Source organism: Corapipo altera, unplaced genomic scaffold, assembly GCF_003945725.1.
Source record: "Corapipo altera isolate COAL_440 unplaced genomic scaffold, ASM394572v1 150, whole genome shotgun sequence".
NCBI lineage: Eukaryota > Metazoa > Chordata > Aves > Passeriformes > Pipridae > Corapipo > Corapipo altera.
This window is the reverse complement of record NW_020884941.1, coordinates 377,497-397,976: the sequence shown is the minus strand read 5'-3', so window position 1 is coordinate 397,976 and position 20,480 is coordinate 377,497. Positions and strand designations below refer to the sequence as shown.

The 20,480-nt window shown below is 44.8% G+C and overlaps 2 long non-coding RNA genes across 3 annotated transcripts; both read right to left on the bottom strand.

Moving 5' to 3' along the window:
* Nucleotides 1-461: 461 nt before the first annotated feature.
* LOC113955826 lies at nucleotides 462-4,078 on the bottom strand. Its single transcript, XR_003530671.1, has 3 exons — nucleotides 1,673-4,078; nucleotides 1,401-1,565; nucleotides 462-658 (listed from the first exon to the last, which is right to left on the bottom strand). It is a non-coding gene; the product is annotated as an uncharacterized LOC113955826 (long non-coding RNA).
* Nucleotides 4,079-5,980: 1,902 nt separating this feature from the next.
* Nucleotides 5,981-17,421, bottom strand: LOC113955825. Of its 2 annotated transcripts, none has more exons than XR_003530669.1 (4): nucleotides 16,623-17,421; nucleotides 14,441-14,557; nucleotides 12,253-12,327; nucleotides 5,981-6,094 (listed from the first exon to the last, which is right to left on the bottom strand). It is a non-coding gene; the product is annotated as an uncharacterized LOC113955825 (long non-coding RNA). The 2 variants fall into 2 exon arrangements; XR_003530670.1 differs by having other exon boundaries at nucleotides 17,005-17,039.
* Nucleotides 17,422-20,480: the final 3,059 nt, after the last annotated feature.

The window sequence follows — 20,480 nt, the reverse complement described above, 5'->3', positions numbered from 1 at the left end:
CCTGTCACTGTGGTAATTTGCAGTCCCCAGGCCCCTGGAGATCAGCTGGGTCCCACCTCACCCTCACCACACAGAGCTGACGAGCAGCAGGGAAGGAGCCCTGACAAAATTAGCCCAAACAGGGATAGCCCAGCTTATTTAACTCTGGGACAACTCACCCAGAGCTCCCAGTGATGACCAAACCTGTTCTTCCAGGAGGATGGCTCAGCAGGCTTTGTTTCCACCAGCAGGTGCTGCTTATGCTTCGAACTGAACGTGGGGGAAGAGCCAGAGGTGCCGGGAGGGCACAGCAGAGCTGCAGCGGGGCTTTATTTGCTCCATTTTGCCCCAAGGCACGAGCACTCTGCAGCACATCCAAGTTTTTCCTGGAGGAACACGAGATTCAAACAGGGCTCTCCCGATCCTGAGCATGGAGAGTTGGGCCCTTCTCACACCGGGAGCAGAACTGGAGCTCAGCCAAGTCCTGTCAGAGTCCAAAAGCAGCAGTGTTTGACATTCCATGTCTAAGGCAGCCCCTTCCTGGGGAAAACATGCTTTTCCATGCCTTTGAGTTAGACATTCTGGTTACTCACTAGCACAAATTCCAGCTGTTGCAGTATAAATAATTATTGTCTTGTATTTAAGTGTCATTTCTCCTGTTTTCTGTATTTCCAGTTGCCTGCAACACCCAGAAATGGAAAGGACAGGATGGGGAGAGTATGAAACCCAAACTGTGAACATAAAGCAAGAAGATGGTCTCTAACTCTTCTACAGATCAAAAAGCAAAAAAATAAAATAATCTTGTTTCCCTCCTGCTCTCGAGTTGCTCTTAAATTGTACTCAAGTGAGCAAGTTCATTGACAATTATTAAAACTCAAAGAATTTTAGTTCTTGGACCACGATTTATGTAGGTTTTTTATGATACAAAGCCTCATTTCAGGTATGTTCCCACTGGCCTCACTGTCCACTTTTTATGAGATTACACTAATTTTTAAGTGTTTTTTAATTAATCCAGTACTTTCTTTTTTTTTTCCTGCTAAGTATTTATAAATAAGAACTCTAAATTATTTCGGTTTCAAACCAAAAACTTTTACTTCCACAAACTGAAGACCTAAGAGGGGAAAAAAACCCCAAAACAACTAAACTAGTTTTCTGGCTTAATTAACAACATCTAATTTTAACATAAAAATAGTAAAAAAATTTCACACATCAAACCCATACTCAATAGCTCTTTTTTAAAAAACACTGATAATCTCCAGATTGCTTGTAAACCAACATATTAATTTTAATTTTATTAAGGCACAGGAGTGGCTGCATTAGCAGGTTTATTTTTTCCTAGTAAAGATAAAAAATTATTTGAGTTTTCAAACAATATGTTGATTTTCTGAAGGAATGGGCAGTTCAAAGAGGAAATTAAATACCTCAGTAAAGGGTTTGTTTGTAGAGCAGTTTGTCCACATAGTTCAAGCCCTGCCAGGGATCAGAGTGTGGTGTGTGGATCAGCCATCCCTGCTCCCATGATTCTCCAGAAATATCCAGGGGGAATCCACATGGTCTGTTTACAACCATCTCTACTGTGGGAGTAGCTGTAGAAACCAAGGATATTTTGAATATTATTATAATAATAATATAATAAATAATAGAGTACACAGTGCACAAAGGCAGGTCAAAGCCAGCCCGTGTGACCCCAAACCTCAGAGATTTCCCAGTGTTCCCAGTGGGCAGGGATGTTGTCCTGGGACAGTTTGCTGGGATCTCCTTTTCCAGGATAAAGGAAAGCCATGGCCAGCAGTGGTTGTGCTGCAGGGGGTTCCTAAAGGCCTACCACAAATAAATACCTCCAGTCACCTCAGTCTGTTGATGATTTACATGGAAATGCTTCCCACGGGGCACAACTGCTCAGGACTGGGATTGGGATTGGGATTGGGATTGGGACTGGGGGGCTCAGGAAAGCACACCCAGGGCAGAGGCCAACGTTTCCACGCCCCTCCTGAGGGTTACACATGTGGGAAGTCCCTGAAAATGATATTATTTGCCTGAATATTGTACTAAGAGTCCCTATAAAGGAGCAGTTTGAGGGAAGATTAATGACCTGGAAAACCAATTTGGGGGAAGTTCTTCCACCTACAAGATAATGTTGAAAGGAATCTGCAAACTGCTGCAGAGGACTCGGATTAACCCAGGGTCATGTCATTAGGAAAGGGAAAAGTGGAGTTAATAGTGGAGTCACAACGACAAGAAGGAGACTTTTAAGCTGACTCTGGTGGAGCAAACGTGCTCCTGTATTCTTATCAAAAACCAGACAAACTATCTTGTTCTCTGGATTGTAAAAGATAGAAGGGAGGCAGGAAAGAAAGCAGTGGCAGGGAAGAGGAGATAGACAATGTTTTAATGTCTAGGAAGAGAAAAGATCCTCTCTCCCTGTTCTGGATGGAGGAGCAGGAGCTGAGTGAGAGTGGTGAGGAGTGGGATGAACAGAGGGATGAGTAGGGAGAGAAAGGAAGGAGCCAAATGTGCCCAACTCGTTACAAAGAGCAATCCCAGGGTGCCTTTGCTAGTGAGGGAAGCATGAGGGAGCCAGGAAAAAAGACTGGCAAAACTGGGCTGTGTGAAGTTTAAATTGCCAGCAAGGAATTGGAGAAAAGGCAAGGAACATCTCTGGAAACGTGGCTTTGGATGGAAGGAGCGGAGGAAAGAGCTCAGGAGCAGAGTAGATTGGTTCCTTCCCTCCACCACGGTGATATTTAGATGACATTTCAGGTATAACTGGCAGGGACGAGGCAAGGAGCAAAATGCAAACTGTTACTTTAAAGCATATGCAATGCTAAAAAATAGAAGTTGTTGAAAACAGTGATAAGATTAAAAACTCGAGCTGCAGGCAGTCCCACGTACGGCGACCCATTTGACTGTCAAATCACCATCCTTGTGAACGAGTTTTCACTTGTCTTTTTTTTTTTTTTTAAGGAAAGAATGAGAATGGTCTGGGTGTCACAGAGGACTTTGGGAACTTCAGTGTAAGGGGGATGAGTCTCAGTAGAGAGAACTGGCCAGAAAGGGCCTGCAAGGAAGGCAGAGGAAGGGGTTTGTGGGTGGAAATGAGGAGCAGTTTTGTGCCCCAGCTCGTCCTGTTGGTTTCTGTGAGACACCACTGCAAATTCTCACCTCAGTGTCCTGCAGAACCAAAGCAAATGAGCTGCCTGGAAAAACAGAAAGAAGCAAACGACAACTGAAACTACTCAGGAATAAAAGGGGAGCGTGGTTTAGGCAGAGCAAAATGGCAAATACTTTTTTAATTGTAAATCATTTTTGTGCTCAAAGGAGGAAAGGATTGTGATGTTGGCGAGATACCCCGAAATACGAATAAACATACCTGAGTTTCTGAAGGATTTAATAATCTCACATGAAGCTCCCACCAGCCCTCCAGGCAGGGGATGGGCCTGTTGGGTCATGGTTTCATACCATCAAAGAGAGAGATTTCATCTTTCAGATGTTGTTGTGCTCGCTTGGTAAGAATTCAGCTTATTAAAAGGTGCTAAATAAGATGCGGGATAAAAATACTACAGGAGAAAAAAAAAAAAAACAAAATGAAAAGATTTCAGGGTAAAAGGCAAAGCAAATATGGAAATAACATTTGGTGAAGACATTCTGAGAACAAAACTCCAAGTTTACTTGCTGGAATGGGTTGCAGGGTAGCTCTGGATGGGTGATGCAGCTTGGAATGAGCCAGTCAGGCAACATGTGGAATGTGCAGCTTTTGGCACGGGAGCTCAAATATTCAAATTGGCCCATAAATCCCAGTACAGTTTTCAGTGTTTAAGAATCTTATTTTATCTGGATTAAAATCCTCTTCCCCCTTGGCACTGGAAGGTGTTTATAGCTGCAAAAACAAGAATTGCAAAATATTGCCCTGAAATCTATAAGGACTTCTCCTGCCAAACTTACAGGGTTTACTCTGCAGCTTAAAATTAAAACATAAAAAAACACCCCCAACCTGGCAGGGACAGTGTGGCCTTTGTAGACAAAGTGCAGGAAAAGACAGGGAAAATTAAGTAGATAATTCCAAATATTTTTTTTTTTTTGTAATTTAAAAAATCATTTTATTTTCCTGTGGCAGGAAAAGATAAGGTAAAATTTTTCTTTTAAGTTCTAAGAAATCTTTGGGATTTTTTTTTTTTTTAAATCATGCTCAAGTTCTGTACCAAAAAAAAAAAGATTAATAAAAGCCACAGCTCAGGTGTGTGATCACTGACCACATCAGAGCCTGGACTAACACAGCTCTTTACCTTCTGTTACCTTCCAGCTCTTCCTCCTTCAAATATTCACAGGTGGAAACAGCTCCCACAGCCTGAAAAGATGGGACAAACCCTTTCTAGACAACAGCTCTGGGACTTCAGGCCTTTAGCAAGTACTGTGCAGGTTCTCTGCAAGGGATAATTTTAATATTTCATGGCACACACCCCCCACCATTCACCTTCAGGTCCTTACAGACACCACTGAACTTGAACTGACCAATTTTCCTCTCTGGATTTACTCTTCTTGCCATGAAAATCAGATCTTATTGTTGTGCCCCCACATTTTGTGCATCAAGTTGTGTTGTAAAGGGACTTGAGAACAGGACACTGAGCAGGTCCTGGACCTGCTGCATCCTGAACTGCACCAGTATTTATGGGATGCACAGCAAAGAGTCTCAGGCAGATGTCATTGCCTCGGACTTCACCATTTAAAGAGGGATTGAGGTTCACACTCATTCCCTTAAAAATACCTCCCCTGAAGACCAAAGCAGCTGCCCAGCCTGAGGTGTGCTGGCCAGAGGGCAGAGGTGATGCCAGTGCATTCCCCCTACATTTCCATATGTGGAATAATTACTATATTATTCCCAGTTTATGCCTGTTCTTGCTTCTGTCTTTGCCTCCCCCCGCCCTGCTCTGAACTGGGGTTGTGGAGGCTCATCAGTAACAACGGGATTGAATAAGAAATGTCCTGATTTACATTCTGTTTCCACTCTGACCTCATTAAGGCCCTTTTGTTGTGGAACCTCGGAATCAGGACTCCCCTTCGGCCACAGAGCTGTCAGGTTCACTCACAGCTCAGCTCTGAGAGCTGGAAATCAAAGCAGAGCCTCGGCCAGGGCTCAGCTCTGCCTTCAGAACATCCAGGAGCCGGGTTCTGGGGCAAACAAAACACACAAAAGGTGAAGCTCGCCCTGGTAAAGATCCAACCATTAAAATAATTCACTGGAGATCTTTGATGTTCGTTTCCCTCAGCTGTGAGCGCTCAGTGATCCATCAACTGCAGATAAATGTTGTGCTGAAAGCTCTCCCTGAAAATTAGAAGGAATAAAGGAATTAGAGACATAAGACTTCCATGGATGCCCTGTGTTGACATCCCTGTTTCCAAGCCCCATTTAATGAAACAACCCCTTTCTCTGAAATTTTAAGGTTTCACAAGCCCTAATTTAAAATGGAATTAACAGAGCAAATCCTATTTTGCCAGCACTCCTTCTCCCAAAAATTTAAAATATTTGCCTTATAAGAAATTATACTCACATATAATAAAATATTTCAGCTGCTTTTAATTTAATCAACTGCTTTCTTGATCACCCAAGGAACTGGCCATGCTTTGAAATGTTTGTTTAAAGGGAACCTATCTTTCAGCTCAGAGATATCTGCTCAGCCTTCTGTTCCCCTGCAGCCCAGTGAATGTTGCTTTTTGGGATTTTTCTGACACTCATTTCAGGAAGAAGCTGAAATGCTTGTCTTTGCTTGACACATGAAGAAAGGAATTACACAGGGATATTTATTTTTTTCCCCTGTGGAGCCTGAAGCCTCTTGGTCTCATCTGAGACATAAAATGCCCACACACCAACTCTGCTGAGGGCTTTTGTTGAGAATCTTTGGGCTTTTATGCAGAAGAAAAATTACAATTCTGAACAGATTTGCAAAGCAAGATGGAAAGAGTAACACTGGCCTGGCCACAGGGTGTTCCCTGCTCCAAACCACTGAGTGTCCCTGCCTCCCACCCGGTCCAAGAGGGGATAATCTGATATTTCCTCAAGTCACAGGTGATCCTGCTCCAGTCCAACCAGAGGTGACCTTCAGTTTTCTGGCACACGGACCTAAAATGGGCAAAGATCAATTTATGCTGAGTTAAACAAACCCTTCCCCTCATATCAGAAAACAGGTAGTGTTTGTACTTGTTGATTCAGGGCTCAATGGACATAAACTTACCCTGAAATAGAGGTGGTTTTTTCAGTTAGAGGAAAAGTGAGTGCTGCTGACAGAGTGTCTTTTTTAAATGACTGACAAAGCTACAATCCCAACACTTTATATTCTGTTCTGGAACTTCAGGATAACACAGTATTTTGACAAAACACAGTTGGTGTTCCAAATCGGTATTTGGAATATGTTTGTGTAAAACCTAAACTAAAATCATAGATGTAAAGTTTGAGTAAAACCAGAAACTCAGGGGCAGTAATTCTACTAAATCTCTAATTTGGTCTTAATATCAAGCCAGTGTGGTGAATGCAGGCAAAGCATTGATTTGTTGTTGTTTTTTATGTTGTAAATATACAAAATAGTTACTAAGATTTGGCTGGATCAGACCTCTGAGTTGCAGGATGAGCACATTCCCATTCTGTTGGAGTTCTTTGGGACTGGAGTGTCACACCCACACCCCCCTGTGGTACCTCCAGAGGGGACTCTCCCCATCTGCAACACTCCAGCCCCAGAAGCTGCAGCTCACAGGCTCAGCCAGGAGGTTTTACTTTAATATATATATAAGGCTCTTTAATGCCTCAAGAGAGCACCAAGAGGATAACCCATGGGCTTGTTCCTGAGGGGTTTCTTGATTAATTTAGGGGAGAAAATAAGGGAACTTGACCAAAGTTCAAAAAGGGCACTACACAACCTAGACAAAATGTTCCACTGCGATACCAACCGAGCACATGTTGATCCACAACACTTGGGATCCAATCTATCCACAACACTCAAGTCAAAATCCAATCTTTCCAGCTCCAAGCCACCCAAAGCATCCAGAAAGGAGCAGAGAAAGAGAAGCAGAGAGAAGAGAGAAGGAGGAAGAAGGAAAGACACATCACAGAGCTACCACTGGAACTGGTAGAAGACCAGCTCTCACATGTCCACACATATACACACACACACACCCCCCCTCCCAAGGTGGTTCTGACCCCACAATCACTGATCTGGTGTCTGACACCACCCCATCTCCCAGTGTGCAACACTCCAACCATGTGGGAGAACCCTGAAAACTTGAAAGGTATCAAAACTGAATAAAGGATTTGGGAGGATGGGAGCTGAGGATCATTTCTAGCACCACCCTCAGCTCGCTCTGTGGTTTTAGGCAAGTCCTCCAGATGCCTGTCTGTGACACAGGTCAAATATTTCGGGTGCTGTTCACAGATGTCAAATGAAGGATTACAGTGGTAGCACAACAAGGAACTCCAGAGTACTATTTTTGAAGTAATGACACCATTTATGAGCCCAAATCCAATTTTTAACTGTGGAGCCTCTCTGCGCCTTTGGAGCCAACCTCCACCAAGTTTCAGACACTGTCACAGAGTCACACTTGCTTCTGTCACAAGCTGCTCCTTGAGGTCACGTTCTCTCCTCACACATGCTGGGCTGTTCTCTGCCTCCAGCCTGGGATTAAACAGCTCATTCTCCACCAAGGACAATCTGGAACAAGGTGGGAGTCAATGCTCCAGTCATGCCTCTTGGGCAATGAGGGTTCATTCCCCTGGAGGTGGTGGCCTGTGAGGACTCAGAGGGCATCCAGGAGGCACCAAAGCCAGTGGTGTTCCTTTAGATTCAGTTTTCAACTACAATGGGAGCCGTGGAGCTTTGACCTGTACACAAAATTCACACTGAAACAGCTGAAGAATCACTTTGCTATACGTGTTCCCTGTCATGGAGTGCACCTCCCTTTGTTTGGGGTTGATAACTCAAAAAAACCCCAGAGATATTTTCTATAATATGGAATGAGGAGATGTTGCACTTTACTTAAAGAGAACCCACTTTTAATGAAGCAAAATTTTCATGTTCTACTTAAACAAAGCAGCACAGCCCAAGCCAAAAGGATATTTGTGCATCACACCCAGGGCCTGGCTGAGCCCTTTCCCTGTGAGCAGCACAGGCCACTTACCTGGGCAGTGCAGAAATAACTCCCCCTCAGTGCTGGACTGCTCCTGTCTCCTGTAATTACTTCTCCTCAGGGATCTCTGCCAATCTCTTCCCAGTGGACATATGGGCTCAGCAGGCAGGGACAGGCCCAAAGTGCTTTTCTTGCCCTGACGTCAGTGGGGGAAGGATGACTGAATTCAGCTCCCAGGAAAATCAAACATTACCTGACTCCTGCCCCTGTATCAGGACTGTAGTGTGGCCCAGTTATTCCTACAGCTTCTTGAGGGATCTTCAGGCTTTTGCTCTCAAATAAAAGTGTCTTTACACTTAATTAGAAGATAATGCCAGCCAGCTTCTGCTAATTATTTGTATTTTTGCTTAACACTTATAAATCTCGGTGTTCAGGTATTATTACAAGCTAATATTTGTCTTGTAACACACATTAGTCATTACAATTAGCAAGTAGAAATAGATTAGTCATGCGCAAACAATCTCATAAATGAAGTATTTATGCCCCCTTTGGGGATGGAAAGGAAGGTAATTTGAGCCCTTTATGATTATCAAGGGAAACCTGCCTTGTCTCTTCTATTCACGTGGTTGTTTCAGGATTTCTTTCTGGGCAAACTCCCTGGCTGGGGGCTCCTTTAAAGCCCAGCAGCACCACGAGAAGCTGTGGCAGGGATTTGCTGAGCACCATCAGGTGTCACCTCCCCTGAGCTGCTGGTTTGCACTGCTCACATCAGTGTCACTCCTTCCCTCCCAAAACCTCTGTAATCCATATTTCTGCTTCTCCCCGTGGCTGGAGGGAAAGTTCCCTTTCACAGCCCTGAGTGGGGATGTTTTCTTTGAGCAGTGAACAGTTTTATCCACAGATTTAAGGCTCCCTAAATCCTAAATCTCCCCCCTCCCTGTGAAAGAGAGGCTGAAGGTCCCGGGATGGGACTGAGGAGTGGGATGTCACCCTGCCCGCTGGGAATGTGGCACCTCTGGCGTGGAGCACATCAGGGAGCTCCCTGCTCAAAGCCACTCCAAGCCATGACCATGAACTTCCAGATGTATCTTCCAAGGAAAAGGTTATTGCTTTTTATTCCATTTTTCCAGAGGCTTTTCTTTGTCAATTCTACATAAAATTTCACCCTGGGTTTTGGTTTTTGGGTTTTTTTTTCAAATTTGACAAGCCACTCAAAAAACCTCACTCTTTGTGTGTGTGTGAATAAAATCTCCTAAAAAGTCACTTCAAAAATAACCAGAATAAGTCATTTTAAAATGAAAACCCTTGGTCATTTCACACCAGTAGATTTAACACCTGCATTAGTGCAGTTTCTGCACTGGTAACCTGCACTGTCCCTGCCTGTAACACCCCATTCCCACCCAGGCCTTCCTTTTTGTCTTTGCCCTCTTTCGTTTAATCTGATTTAATTTAATCTAATATTTCCCTGGAAAAATCAAGCAACTCACAGCTCTCCCTCAAGGAAACGTTTTCTCCGGCTGCAGGAGCTGCCAAGCTTCCCGAAGGAAGGTGGGAAGGAGGGAATATTTGTTGCTATGTTTAGCACCATTACAGAAATAGGTCACATATTGTTTCTGAGAGAAATGGATCAGCAGCACACAGGCCCCCACAACTCATCCTGGGCTCCCTCCACCCCCGTACACAGTGCTTGAAGCATTCCAGCATCCCTGCCAAATTCCCTCACAAATACTTTAATTCTTTACGTGCTTGTCTCGTTCCATCTGTTCCACATGCTCTTTATGCCATTTGCATTCACTGGCAGAGTCTGTGAGATGACACCACACGGTCTGAATTTGAGGAGGTTTGGGGATGGCAGGAGGGGAATGTGGAGCAGCTCAAGGTTTGGGGTTTGCTCCTCCAGCCCAGGGAAAACCGGTGTGAGGGTCTCAAGGTTCTCCCATCAGAGCAGCCACACTGTGCCTTCAGGCTCAGCAGGAGGAAAAGACTGTCCCTCACAGCATCTTGTGTAGGAGATTGTGTGCCCAAACAAACAACAAAGACAAGGGAAACGTGATGGAAAGGAGGAATAAAGGAAAGCAGCACTAGATGGGAAAGTGGTGCTCAGGGTGTGCAGTGGAACTGCCTGTGAAGCAAATGCTCTCCGTGTGATCCCTCAGCACAGGAGCACTGCACAACCCAGGCTGGTTTTGGGGTTTGGCAGTGTGGTCACCCCAGCCCACAGCCAGCTGTAAGGCTGGAATACACACAGGGGTCACGGCAAAGTCTGTTGGACATGGATCTGAGAGCAGCTTCCAGGATAAGAATAAGGAAGAACCCCCACATGGTCAGGGACACTGGCCCAACCCAAGCCCAGACGAGCTGTGTGTGCTGGGCTACAGCTCCAGCTCCTTGAACAAATTCTGTGAGAGCCTCAGGCCATGAAATCTGAATTGTGCTCCAAGGGCTGGACACCAAACCTTTTCCTCCCCCTCCATAACAGGACCTCAGATAAAAGAAATTGCACTTCAAGGGCACGGATGAATCCAACAGCCACTCAGCTAAAAAGCACCAAAAAATACATCCATTTCTCAGGCCATGATGCAATACAATTACTCTACTCCTATTAGTAAGATGTGAAAATACCTGCTAGATTTCATCAGAGGTCAGTCAACAGTTCCAACCTTCCCTTTTCCCAAAGGGAGACGACTCAGCCTGCTTACCTGGCAAGACGGATTTCTCAATCTTTCCCTCTCCATTTTTCCACATTCCTTTCCCCATCCCATTTTTCCTGCTTAGCTTGTGTGCTGCAGCCATACCCTGTTATCTCCTACCCCATCTCTCCCTTTCCTCCCTGCCTGTTATTACCACGTTGTCTTTAATGTTTCCCTGCTCCCCTTTGTTGCCAGGCTCCAGTTTTCATGTTTGATTCATACAGTTCATTGTTCCTGCTGCAAAGGGATCATCATCCAAAATAACCTGCATGTGCTGGGGCAAAAACAGGGAAGGGAAGCCTGACATTCCCTGCTCACTCTCAGTTTGAAGGCTGCCTTGGAGGGGAAGGGAATTGGGATAGTCTTTGCAGCATGGCATTGGATTTTTGATCCAGAAGGAAAAATAAGAGCTAGGTTCTCAGTTATCCAAACACTCTGTCCTTTATACCTGGGCCAAGTCAACCTGGAATAATATGTCCCGGATTCCTGATCACTTCATATCTTTCAGCAAAAAGGAGAGAAAAATCAAGACTTTGAGGTGATGGCATGGACTCACCATGGTGTGGTTGAACCTGAGAGCTCCCAGAGGGGTTAATCTGGCAGGGGAGCAGCTGAGGGACAGATTTGCAGAGGAGTGAGGCTGCTGCACCCCCTGCCCCAGAGAAGGCCCTGCTCTCCCAGGATGGTGTTGGCTCATATGCTCATGGAGAGTTTTGTTTCCTCAGCAGATGCTCACAGGAGACAAAGTGTCCCTTCCCAGCCCAGTGGGACCCCTGAAGGGAGGGGGGGATGTGAAATCTCTTCCTTCAGTAAGGTTTAACCCTCCTGGTGCTCAGGAACAATGTGCTGACCCCCCGAGCCACCTCTGCTCCCCTCTGACACAACTGGATCCCACAGATCCCCAGCCCAGGACATTCTCCTCCAGTTTAGGTACCCAAGGGCCATCCTATTAGAAAACATTCCCTTTGGATGCTGGGGTGATGTCCCCTTTTACTGCAGGAACAGGGACGTGGAGACAGCTCCCCAAGGAGGTTCAAACTCGCATCTCCCATGGAAATGACCCAAGAACTAAATTACAGGGTGCCTGTTCCGGGCTGGGTGTTCCCCACCCTCGCTTTGATGATAGTCCAGCGAGTGCAGAGTGAGAGATGCATTGGGCAAAAGAGAAGGAGAATTATTAAAGCCTAATGATTAAGGCACAGACTTATTTTGCCTTGTTTTACCACCTACTGCTTTCCCTAATGGCACGAGAGGCTCTGTGCAGAAGCGTCCCTTTGATCCACAGAACCACTGAAACTCCAGGGAATCGGCTCAGCTCAGGAATTTCCCTCACCTACGAGGTGCCACAGTTTTGTGCTACAATTGCAAGGTAATTTCCCTTCTAACCTCGTTATTCCACCTTCTAGATTTTCTTCCTTTTTTTTTTTTTTTTTTTGGTGTCTATTGTCTTTGCTAATTACAGCTTTAGCTTTACCTTCCAATGCTTCACCCTCAGCATGTGCTGCTTGAAGAACGGTGGGGAGGCAGAAATCCCATTGTCAGGGGACCCCTGGAGGGAAGAAAACCAGGAGGATGGGATACAATAAATGATCAGTAAAACCACCCAGGCAGGTATTTCCTACTGGCTCCATTTCACCAAATTCAAGCGATTCTCCATTATGAGTGATTTCCTTATTTTACATTTTGCTTTCTTTCCAGGTAGACTTGAAATTTTCAATCACAGAACCATGTGTTTTACACAGTATATATATATATATATATTTTATGGTTTCTTGTGTATTTTTGTGACCTTATATTTGGGAGTCAGCACCACTTGGGAGTGATAGCTATGAGAAATATTTCCTGTTCTACATCGAGGTTGCCAAGCACACACACAGGAAGAAAGGTGAAAAAAAGCTCCTAATACAAATGTGTCCACAAAAGCAGTTGTGTGTCCTTTGCAAAATAATTAAAAAATACTTTAAAAATAAGTATGGAATAAAATCTCTACCCAAACAGCTCACAGGTGGAATTCCACGAGCAAGGACAAGCAAGAGGAATTATCTTCATCAGTTTAGGGTGGAGTTCCACGTCTTCTGTGTTTTAGGGATAAAAAGATGTTCTAATGGGAAGGGGGGAACTGGTCAAGTGCAGAGTAAGCAGAGGAGAAACAAGAGTGGCCAGTTAAGACATGAACTTTCCAGCCCTTGGAAAACACAGTGTGTATTCATATCAAGCACCAGGCACACGGTGAATAAAATAGTTCAGAGTTGTAATCCCAGCGGGACCTGGGCCAGAGGGTGAAGGGAAGGGAACACACTGGAGCTGTGATTCAGGATGTCCTGGAATCCTTCCTGACCCGCTGGGTCGGAATTTCTGACTCGACACCCTGCCTTGCCTCTGAGTAGGAAACTGGATCCTGACTGCAGGATTCTTTTTATAGAGCAGACTTCGGTGCCAACTGCCTTCGGAGCACAAGTTTGTCCCTCCCAGTCTTCAGGCAGCACACCAATCCCGGGCTGGGAGAGCCAGGAAACGTGATCCCTGTGCCCCAAACACAGCCCAGCTCTGGCCAGAGAGCAAACAGGAGCCCAAAGCTTGGCCTAATTCCCCAGCCCAGCAAACACAAGGGGCACTGAAGGGTCTCAAAGCCACCAGCTCATCCTTGTCCTCCTCCTCCTCCCCCTGTAAACTTGGCCAGCACCAAAGGACACGGCCTGGCCCAAGGAATGCTGGCCAGGGTTGGAGGCTCCATCAGGGATTTCCCCTGTACTGCAGTGACAGGCAGGGGGTGGGAAATCACCCACTGGGACACCCCTGGATCACAAGGATTTCCACCCCATTTCTTCCCCAGCCTGTCCTGGAGGATCAGACAAGGCCCCTCTGAGCTGGTTTGGGGCACTGGGACTGATAACTTTGCCCACAGCCTGAGGTGTGTCCTGGCTTTGGTGTTGGTTACACCTCAGAAAGGCAAGGATTTGAAATCACTGTACTCCCTTTTGTATCATTTTATAATTGAAAAGCATAATTTTATCCCTTCATTTCCACTGAATGGAAAAGATCAATAATGCACTTAAAAAAACATAAATCAGGGAAGCAAAGCAGAGCCTCTCAGAACCTCTTTTGATGTGGAGACAGCACCTCCTCTTCTAGAACAACCCACATATTTAAATCAATATTGATCATTTGGCCCCATTGTATCTTATAGACAATATTAATTAATGATATTAATTAATGTCTTGGTTTCCTTCTCACTGAGGATCCTCCTCAAGTCTGTGGAGAGGGCAGAGTCAGCCCTGGCAGGTTCCAGCCCTTGGCACCCACTTTGGGTTTGAATGAAATGCAGGTATGAAGTGACTTGCCCAAGGTTATGAAAAACAAATTATAGAGGAGCAACCCAGCACAGAAACCACAAAACCCAGTGAAGCTCTTAAACCAAAAGGCCTTTTGTCTCATCCAAGGAATTTTAAAAATAACATCTCTATAAAGAGCAAAATTCCAGACAAAGGTGTATCTGACACCATATTTAACACTGTTCTACAAAGGAAATTAATTTTAAGCAGTCAGACAGAAATGTAAGTGTAAGTAGTAGGCCAGTAACAAGATGCAAAGAGAGTCTTCCCATTCCTCCTATAGAACAAAAATTCTAGAGGTCTTAGTTTGGAAAAACAGAAGCAACTCACCCAGCACCATTTGTAGCACCAGTTCCCTCCCTGGGTTTATCCCTTTTTTTCTGTGTGTAGTTCATAGTGTGAGTGCTGTGGATTTGCTCCATGAGCCCTCCTGAACCAGCTTCAGTCCTTTCAACAGAAGAAATAACATTTCAAAATTACTAAAGGAACATTTTCTATAACAACCAACATGCCCAAGCCCCTCCCATTTGTAGTAGGACTGCTCAGGTGTCATCTCAATAAAAACTATTGTTCAATAGTATCTTCAATTATTTGCCAAATCTGGCATGGAAAAACAGAATCACAGAATCCTGGGATATGCTGAGCTGGAAGGGACCCATCAGGACCATCCAGTCCAACTCCTGGCCCTGTGTATAAACTGGATGATTGTCTTCTCCTTGTTTTTCACAAATCCAACATTTTAGGGAGGAGAAGGAAATAGATTTCAACGTGGCTGAACAAATATTTCTGCTGGAAATTCCTACCAAAACACACTTTCCCTGCTGTCCATGACTTTTGTGGGGTTTCACTCTTTCTTAGGCTACATTGATTTATTTGTATGACTTTACAGGAAAAAAAAAAAAAACACAACAGAAAAATTGAAGAACCATCTAGGTGAGATTTGGGAGGTTATTTCAATTAATATTCACTGCTGGTATTTCCTTAGATTTATCCATTCTAATTAGCAGTGATTTAAAGAGAAAATCCTGCTTGTGTTGCCTCAAGGCACAAAGAAACAGCAACTGGTGCTGCTTTAACACATCCTTCCTGTACAGGGGGAGGCACCAAAAGGATTCCTTTCCACTTCATCCCCAGGGTCTCTTCCCTGTGGGATTTTTCCATGTTATCCTACACATGTGACAGAAGGGATGGGTTGGAGGGACAGTGGTAAATCCAGTGGAAGGAACAAAACATCTTTAAGGCTGCACTTGTGGGGAAATGAATCCTTCCTGCACACACAGCATGGATTTGGGTCCAAGGGCAGATTTTAGGGAGTGGGTTTGCAGAGTTATCACCTCAGAGGAGGGAAACAAGGCACAGAGCTGTGCTATCCCTCACCCAAATCCAGTTCCTCCACCAGAACACAGCTATTCCAAGAAAATGTCCTGGGTGCAGAAGAACCAGCTTGAAATGGTTTTCCCAGGATGAATCCAACTTTTGCCCAGGATTGGTTCTGCCCATCCTGGCCATTGATCCCCCATAAATCAGGGGATATTGTTCTCCCTGGCCTGTTCCATGGTGAGGAGCTCCCATGGATGGCAGGGAAGTTTCCTTGCAGAGCTGAGTGCAGAGAAGGCCCTGGAAATGTGCTCTGCAGCAGCATCTGCATTGCAGATTGGAGAGGGAATTGTGCCCCAAGTGCCAAATCTGAGCTTTGAGAGCAAAACTATTTTTGTTTTATGCCAGCACAGAACACGATCCTTTGGGTAATACACAACTGGGTGGTTTAAAAGTAAAAAGAAAAAGCCCAGTATCTGTCCTGCCATGTATCAAAGTAATTTTAAAATACTTTAAACATTATTTTTTAAAACATTTTTGATCCCACGTAAGATTGACAGTAACACAGGGCATATGTTTTTATTTACTTGCTTATTTTCAAAGAGACTTGGAAAACTCGAGCTACTGTGCAGAGACAACTTCCCACTATTGATGGGGTAAAAGCCGGCACCATTTAGGAACAAATGATAATCAACAAAGTTAGCAGAGATTTTATTTTGGTAGGAACCATGAGCAGCCAGAGCAGTACAACAACATTTCCTGGCAGCTTAGAACTAGAAGAGAACGGGATGTAAAAATTATATGCTGAAATTATTGCAAAAATTTACAGAACCACAGAATCAACGTGGTTGGAAAAGACCTCTGAGGTCATCAAGTCCCACCTTTGAAATTCAGATTCCCCCTCACTCAAATTTCGGGATAAATTTCAGATTTAACACATCTGATCAGGACATAAGGGAACATTTCATTGCATCTTTATTGCAACAGCCAGCATTGGGAAAATAAAAAGCCTCCTTTTCCTTTGCTCCTCCTCCAGACAAAGCTTGGTCCTTCTCTCCCCCTTAATGACAAACCCGACGTGCAGTTCTCTGCCATTGCAAGGCCCAGTTTAAGTGCAGGTTTAACAAACACTGATAAAGAATAGGTGTATTTACTGATACACCTGATGATGTGAAAAACAGGTACTTCTGCTTACCAGGGGAGCACAGGGCAGGCTTTGTGTTGTGTTTCAGCTGCAAATGGGTTTCTTTGGTAGAAATGTTGTAGCTGTTTGGAGTTGGCTTCGCGCCAAGTCCCCCAGACTACAGCAAAAACCTCCTCCTCCCCTTTGGGCAAAGGAAAAAAACCTATAGAAACTGAAAGACCAGAAACCAACCGAGCTATAGTAAAATATATATATTTACATATATCACAGTTATGTACAGTTACAACACTATGTACATATAAAAAGAGAACCCCAAACACCCCCCCCCCCCAAAAGGGGAAGGGGAAGGGAAAGGTAAAAGGGACAAAAACCACAAAAGAAACCCAAAGCAGGTATGCACAATCAATAAAGAACTAGCAAAAGAAAATCTTACTACTCTCCTTGAGACAGCAGAATCACTCCAAGCACTGCCAGCACCCTCCACCTCCCGAGGCCTACAAGGCCTCACTAGGCCTCACTAGGCCTCACTCCCCCACACGAGCAGGACTAACAGCAGAGAACCTGTGCCTTCAGATCCACTGGAAGAGAACAGGGAAGAGGCTTCTCTCTCCTTCTTATTTATACCCTGGCTTATGTAAAAATCGTATGGAATACTGGGAACATGGCCACTTCCTTGGTTACAAACTGGTCACCGAGGAAGGCCTTGACTAAAACTATCACAAATGTGCTTCATAGCAGTGGCTGAGAGCGAAGAGTGTAGTGATGGAGCAGGGAAACAGGCAGGGTTGACAGTGCCAGTGATTAAAACTGCTTTGGCACATAAACTACCATTTAAAATGGAATACAGTGGATATAGATAGTCTTAGCTGCACTATCAAACAACCTGAGAGGAGAGGGAGAAAGGACAGCCTGGTTTGTGTGCACAAAACTCTTCTTCCATCAGTTTGAATATGGTGATGCCCTTAACCCACATCAATGGTAAATGATATTATTCACACATCTTCAAACCCTGTGTGTGAGCAGCCAGCTCTCAACACTCACCCCCTGCCTGACCCCAACAAATCTCAATGGATTCTCATATAGGATTGTGTCAAATATATATATTTTATGGATTTTATTTTTATACAGGATTGTATAAAAATGAATTGTAACTTATCCTAGGATCCACTGAGCAAACCAGTGTACCAAGCAAAGGAGCAAACAAGAGCAGAGAACTTTTGCTCTGTATCAGTGAGGGTGCTTTGCACCATTGGGTTTATTGTTATATATGTACTTTAAGTCAATATTCCCCTCTGTTAATCCAGACCATCTCTGTTGGCTTGGATGAAATACATAATGACTTAATCTGAGATTTGATGTAACAGTAAATGAAATTTGGCCCTGCCATCAAAAGCATTGGAGGGAAGGGACATGGTCTTAATTATTGCCTGTAAACAGTCTATCAGTTGCCCTGAAAAAAAGGTTTTTACAACGTGTTCGGTGTCAAATTTCAATCCTGTAATGCCTTCTGTGTGAGGTGGCTCTTCATCACTGCTGCTGGGATTGTCCCTGTTCCACAGCCCCTGAACTGTCAATTAATGAGAGAAGCAACAAGACCCACCCACCCAGCACTGCTCTACCAGAGAAACAATTCCCTCATATCTGCTCCAGAGAACGAAAGCAGGGAAAAAAGGAACTCTTCCTGCCATACCCAGGGTGCATTTCTCCCCCCTGTCTCAATACCTTAGATCACGCTCTGCTTTCAGCAGGTTACAGCACATTTCACTCTGTCAGCAGGAGATAATTTGCAGCCCAGGTGATGGATCTCCCTGGCTGAAATGAAGCATCTCCTCGTGCTGCTTAACGAGGCTCCTGATTCTAATCACGTCCATCACGATGTGGGGCTGAAATTCGCTGGGATATTTACATGGAGGAAAACGAAGACAGGCTGAAAGGGGGAAAGAAGCTTTAAAGGTGAAGAAACGAGGTACAGGCAAACCCCTCAGACGAGGAGCCAGGAGGACTTTGGATTCCCTGCCGTTTAAACTCTTATAGTATTCTCTCTCTCAAAGATTTAGCAAAAAAAAAGAAGGGTTTGAAAGACACAAATTGAAGATTAATTGAGGTGAAATGACTTAAGGAATACTACCCACTTCCCTTCCCTTCACCCAGGAATGACAGCTGCCTCACACGAGCAGGGATTCCCAGTGAATAAGGAGGTGTGGGAGACTTCCCTTTCAGTTAACATGGATTAGTTTGCAATGGGCTCACTGTAGCCCCTCCTTACAGGGGAATATCCGTAATTTCAGAGCAAAGATAATTCTGGGAGTGTGCCCTGGGAAGCAATGACCAAATGTGCAAACCCTGATGCCTGTATTTCATAAGAAAAGCAGTCTGTGAGTGAGAATGACTAAACCTCTGCCCATGTCACCTGTATTTATACTGTGAATTAATTTAGATGCAGCATCTGGAATGCTACAAAAATACCCTTCCTGTGCAACAATCCTTAAATTCTCCACGAGCACCAATTTTCTGAAGTTGTGGGGAGTGTTGTCCTCATTTCACAAGCACAGGAATGGAAGAGCAAAACCACCCAAGGACCCCGTGGCAGTGACCAAAGTTGGATGAACTTGTTCTCTTCAGCTCAGAGAAGAGAGAATGAAGACAGAGAGATGTAAATCCTGCCTGCCGTGGAGAAAATGGGTGAAACACTATTATTTGCTGTTTCTCACATTACAAGGATTAAGGAGCCGTGGTGAAGAAATCTGATAAATTAGTTTAAAACCAGACAAAACAGGGATTTTTCTTCATAATTGAATCTGTGGAATTCATTGATGCAGGATGTTGTGGAGCCAAAAAACCACAGGAATAATCCATCTGAAATCAAAGGCAATTTAACCAACAGGAAAAAAAATTCAAAAATATTTACATCCACAGCTTCTTACCCGAAATTCATCTTAAACTTGTCCCTCCCCTTTTCTGTGTCTAAATTCTTTGAGTGGGAATGAACAAACCATCCCAGAGCTCTCCAGAAACACGGATATATTTCCAGTGTGTAGGCCTTGCACATCTGATTACAGAGATGTTCCTTCCCACTGCACTCCCAGGAACTTCATTTTCCGGAGAGGGAGGAAGACACCAAGTTCCAGGGAAGAAATGGGTCTGTAAACTCAGTGTTCTTGCTGGAGCCCAACTGATGGCTCTGTCCCCCTCAGGAGAAATCCTCCTCCCACAGCCCCTGGGAGGGAGGGAACCCCTCATGTCCAGTGCTCCAGGCAGAAGGAACTCTCCACAGCATTCCCAGCTCCCTCTGAACTTCCAACCCCCTTGTATCCTCTGATTACTGGGACCAGCAGGATTGTTGCCACGACCTACTTTCCAGGGTGTTTTCCTGCCACTCGGGGCTGAGGCTGTGACGTGGCAGGAGCTGCTCAAGTGCCACGCGAACCCCTGTCTGTAATGCAGGTGCTCAAGCACTCTACACATGCACAGCTACGACTTCCCTCAAAACAGACACCAAAAATCACATTCTCTGCTGCTGGAAGGACACCCCCAGGACACTCCAGCACACAGTTTTTGTGGCATTGTGCTCCTCAGCCTCATCAACCCTAAAGCCAGGAAAGCCAGAACAAAGCCAGCCAGGATTTCCCCCCGGCTTTATTAATTAAGCAGCTGTTCCTGTGGGATCAGCATGTGCAGGTTCTCCTCCAGAGGCAAATGTGTGCTGTGCCCTTGAAGAACAGCAAGGTGTTGGCTGTGCCAGAACAATGACAGATCTTCTGTCCTGCCCCACTCCAGGATGAACTCTGATCCTTCCCACTGTCCATGGATATCCCTTTTTATATGTAAGCTGCCTCAAACTGCCCTGGCCTCTGCAGGTCATTGTTTCAGACACCTCAAACACTCCAAGGAGTGGTGCCCTTCCCTGTG